Source organism: Siphateles boraxobius, unplaced genomic scaffold (assembly GCF_051911475.1).
Source record: "Siphateles boraxobius isolate OS27281-9 unplaced genomic scaffold, OSU_SipBor_1 99, whole genome shotgun sequence".
NCBI lineage: Eukaryota > Metazoa > Chordata > Actinopteri > Cypriniformes > Leuciscidae > Siphateles > Siphateles boraxobius.
This window is the reverse complement of record NW_027509229.1, coordinates 1982501-1987500: the sequence shown is the minus strand read 5'-3', so window position 1 is coordinate 1987500 and position 5000 is coordinate 1982501. Positions and strand designations below refer to the sequence as shown.

Here is a 5000-nt window from a genome sequence, read left to right as displayed (position 1 = left end):
TTCATGCTCTCTGAAGAATCTCAGAGACTTTTAAAGGCTTTCTGAAGAAGCTCAGGGACTCTTTTTTTTTTTTAAATCAAAAAAGCTTACAGCACCTGGTATTCCCAGGCGGTCTCCCATCCAAGTACTAACCAGGCCCGACCCTGCTTAGCTTCCGAGATCAGACGAGATCGGGCGTGACCAAGGTGGTATGGCCGTAAGCGAAAACTGCTGCCAAAATTGGGCTATTTAAAAGGTTAGACCATTAATGAAGAAAACTAAGAAGAACTTTTGAAAAAACTCAAACTCTTTCATGCTCTCTGAAGAATCTCAGAGACTTTTAAAGGCTTTCTGAAGAAGCTCAGGGACTCTTTTTTTGTTTAAATCAAAAAAGCTTACAGCACCTGGTATTCCCAGGCGGTCTCCCATCCAAGTACTAACCAGGCCCGACCCTGCTTAGCTTCAGAGATCAGACGAGATCGGGCGTGGCCTTTTTTTTTTTTTTTTATCTTTTTTATTTTTCTTACAATTCACATATTTTCAATTACATTATTCCATCAGATTTACATACACACATTTCATTTCTTTTATATATCCCATGAACAAAAAAAAATGGAAAGGAAAAAATAAAAAATCACACTATTATGTTGCTATTTACACACCTACCACCTTGGCCACGCCCGATCACAACAAATCTCAACCAAATACTTTTCATTTTTACCAGTTGAAACATATGTCTTCCCCTGGCTCTTGATATATTAGCTTGCTTGTATTTACAAAAAACTCTTTCACCTCTTTCTCACCATATTTACAAAGCAACTCAACATCTCTTTTTGTTATTGATTTAAATAAATCTTTAATTTTAACCTTCCTCCCCTCAAAATGTGCGTAGTTTCTTCTCAGAACTACTGCCAGTCTGGCATGACTTAAAACAAAATTGATTAGGCAATTGTCCATTTTCTTTTTCTTTTTCTCTAAGATCCCAAACAAAAACATTTTATCCCATTCCTCTTCTGATTCGACTTCCACACCCCAGTTTTCTAATAACAATTTTCTCAGGTAGTCAAAAAAATCAACCAACGCCTCACATCTCAAAAAATAATGTAAAAAACTCTCATGGCCATTATTACACACGTCACACATCACATTTACCTCATTGTTAATTTTATTTAACACCACATTTGTGTAGATTCTGTTATGTCTTATCAAAAAATCATTATTTTCACACTCTATACTGTTATATTTTAAATTTAGATTCGACCATATTTTTTCCACTTCCAAATTATCAAATACCCTCTTCCACACTTTCTCTGCTGCTGGCTCTTTTCTAACATCAACAATTAGCCTCCTATATACATTTTTAACACTCAAGGTTTTGATTTGATATTTCTTTTCATCATCATCTATATACATCTCTGGTATACATTGTTCTCTTTTGGATATACATTCATTTTCAATCATATTTGTCCATTGTGTGGGTATACTTGATTTAATCTTTTCATATATTTTGTTCACTTTCTCTCTGTTCTCCATTCCCTCCAAATCACACACAGAGTCATAAATACAGTTGCTTCTGAGGAATCCTGGAATGACTTCATATATAATGTCTTTTACCTGTTTTATGCCTCCCTCTATAAATCTAGGTTCATATAACGTTTTATTTTTATGTTTAAACTTTTCATTTAGAAACAGGGGTAGATTTTTAATCATATGTATATCTTCACACTCATACTCTATCTTAGGTAGAAACTGCCTCCATGCCTCTAATACCTCCCGATATATTTCCGGTATTCCTCCTGTCATAGATTGCTTAAAGCCCATGTACCAACCATTTTCTCCTATTCCTCCTACATCATCAATATATTTTCTTAAGAATTCCTTCCACCCGTAATCCCATCTACCTGTCATATATTTTATCACCGTTTTTATTCTCATTGCATTTCTTTTTATTTCTAGGTCCATCAAGTTTAATCCTCCTTCCCATCTCTTTCCCACCAATGTTTTCTGTGCTATTTTCACCCCTTTTCCCTCCCATATAAAATCACACACAATTTTATTCAACTCATTCATCACCCACCCTGGCATTTCAATTACACTCATTACATATACACATACTGATAACAACAGACCATTTACTACAATTACTTTCCCATTTAATTTTAATTTCCTCCCTTTCCATGCTGCGCATACTGTTCTTATTTTGTTAATCACCCCGGTCCAAGTTACATCTCTTGCCTCTTTGCTTTCTACCCCTAAATATACTCCTAATACTTTCATATATTTTTCCTCTACTTTTACCCCTACCTCTACTCTCCCAACCTCTCCTATGTACATTAACTCTGATTTCTCCCTATTTATTTTTGCCCCTGATGCCTTCCCATACTTCTCTACTATCTCTAGAACTCTTTTTAAACTATTTCCTTCCCTCACTGTGATTGTGGTGTCATCCGCATATTGATTTATAATACATTTTCCTCCATACGGCAAATCAATACCAACTATCCTTTCATCTCTCTTAATTAATGTGGCTAGAGGCTCTACTGAGATGGCATACAGTAATGCAGACAGGGGACATCCCTGTCTCACGGACCTCCCCACCTCAAACTTATCTGTTAACACTCCATTTATCTTTACACAGCTCTTTGCCCTCTCATATAGTTTCCTCACCCATCCCACCATTTTTACCCCAAATCCAAACTTTTCTAATACTCTGAATAGGTATTCATGTTCTACCCTATCAAATGCTTTGTTCCAATCTATCCCTATTACTATTCCTCCTTTCCTATCTCGTTTCAAATACTCTATCACATCTCTTACTGTCGCTATCGTGTCCGCTATATCCCTGCCTGGTATGCTATAACTCTGTGTTGGTTGCACTATATCTCCAATCACTCTTTTCACTCTGTTAGCCAAAACCTTAGTTAATATCTTGTAGTCAACATTTAGCAAACTGATTGGTCTGTAATTCCCTATATCTAACCTATTCCCTTTCTTATAAACTAAGGCTATCACTCCCTCTACCATCCTATTTTGCACTATCCCTGTTCTTTCTATCCCTCTGAATACTTCTACTAATATTGGTGCTACCTCTTCCTTATATACTTTATACCACTCTATACCTATCCCATCACTTCCCGGACTTTTTCCGCTCCTTAACCCCCCTATTGCCTCTAACACTTCTGCCTCTTCTATTCCCCTATCACACCAGTCTCCATCTTCCTTACTTAGAACATTCTCTACGCTTTCTAGCACGTCATCTACACTTTTCTCATCTACTCCACCTCTTTTATATAACTCTTCATAAAATCCCTGCACTCTCTCCAAAATCTCTACATAATCTTTTGTTGCCTTACCCTCTTTTGTATTTATTTCGTTAATGTATGTTTTACTTTGTCTCCTTTTCTCAAGACCCAAAAAATACCCTGTACATTTTTCACCTTCTAATGCATATTTTGCTTTGCTCCTTAAAATCGCTCCTCTACATTTCTCTCTCTCATATTTCTCTAGTGCCGTTTTAATCTCTATATATTTTTCCATACTATATCCTTCTTCATCTTCTGCTTTATCTAACTCTTCTCTTAATTTTTCTTTCAACACCCTTTCTTCCTTTATCTTTTTCCTCCTTCTTTTCATGCTATATTTTATGCTTATTGATTTGATTTGGTCCTTCATTAGCTCCCATCTCTCTCCTATTCTATCATCTGCTTCGCCATTCCTTTTATACTCATCTATCTTCTCGTTTTCCCTATTTAATAAATCCTTCATCTGCATTTCATATTCTCCCTCCTCTATATATCCCGCATTCAATATCCACATCCCTCCTCCTACCTCATCATTCCCTATCTTGATTTTGAACCTGACACCATCGTGATCACTTAAACTATTTTCTTGATGCCTTATCCCGTCTATATACCTAATTATTTCTTCCTTTGCTAACACTAAATCTATTCTACTCTGTTTCAATATCCCTTCCCTTAATTGTTTCCTAGTGAATTCTCTTTTTTCTGGATTTTCATATCTCCACACATCTATTAATCCCTTGTCCCTTATTACCTCCATCAACATTCCCCTCGACTTCTCCCATCTAAATTTTACTCCCTTACCAACATCTAATCTACTGCATTTTATATTGAAGTCACCCACTATAATACATTTTCCAACAACTAACCCTTTTAACTCTTCTATAATTTCCCTCCTGTCTAATTCTATATTTGGAACATATATATTTATTAATCTAAAGTCTATATCTCTATACCTAAATTCGACAATCAAAATCCTTCCCCTCTTATCTTTGTATACTTCTTTTATATTTTCTAGCCTATCCTTTTTAATTAATATTGCCACACCTCTTGCATTCCTAGCTCCGTTATTGTAATATATGTCCCCCCTCCACTCTTCTCTCATCTCCCTTACCTTATCCTCTTCCCAATTTGTTTCTTGTATACAAATAATATCGCTCCTAAATGTAAATAGTAATTCTTTCATCTTCATTTTATCTCTTAACCCGTTTACATTTATTGATGTTACAGTGACCATGAGAGCAAACCAGAAAACATATATAATGAGATAAAACATTTAAACAAATATCACATACCCGATCGTGGTTCTTTTGTCTGTTCAGTCTGTTCTCCATCCGTCTCAGACTTTCTCTTTGCACTCAGTCTTTTGATCTTTGCTTTCAGTCCTTCTTTTTCTTCATCTCTCTTTTTTCCGGCCTTACTTTCTCTGAATTGTGGTACTGTCCCTTTCTTTTCCTCTTCTTCGCTTCTTTCCCCTTCAATGTTTTCTCTTTTCCTCTCTTCCACCTCCTCCTCCTCCTCCTCCTCCTCGCCTTCGCTCTCTCCCGATTGTTCCATCCCTTCCTCTCGATCATCCTCTTCACTGGAACTTTCAGCTCTATCTCGCCATTCCATTTTGTTTCTTTCTTCACATCCCACAGCTCCGTCCGTCCCTTGCATTTCCACATCATCAGTTGTCTTCTTACCTTGTTCCTCTGTCAGAATATTGTTTCTTCTTTCATT

At 36.4% G+C, this 5000-nt stretch overlaps 1 non-coding gene across 1 annotated transcript; it reads right to left on the bottom strand.

Annotated features, from left to right (window-relative positions):
• Positions 1–83: 83 nt before the first annotated feature.
• On the bottom strand, positions 84–202 carry LOC143733599 (5S ribosomal RNA). The gene has a single exon (XR_013201524.1). It is a non-coding gene; the product is annotated as a 5S ribosomal RNA (ribosomal RNA).
• Between the last annotated feature and the right edge of the window lie 4798 nt (positions 203–5000).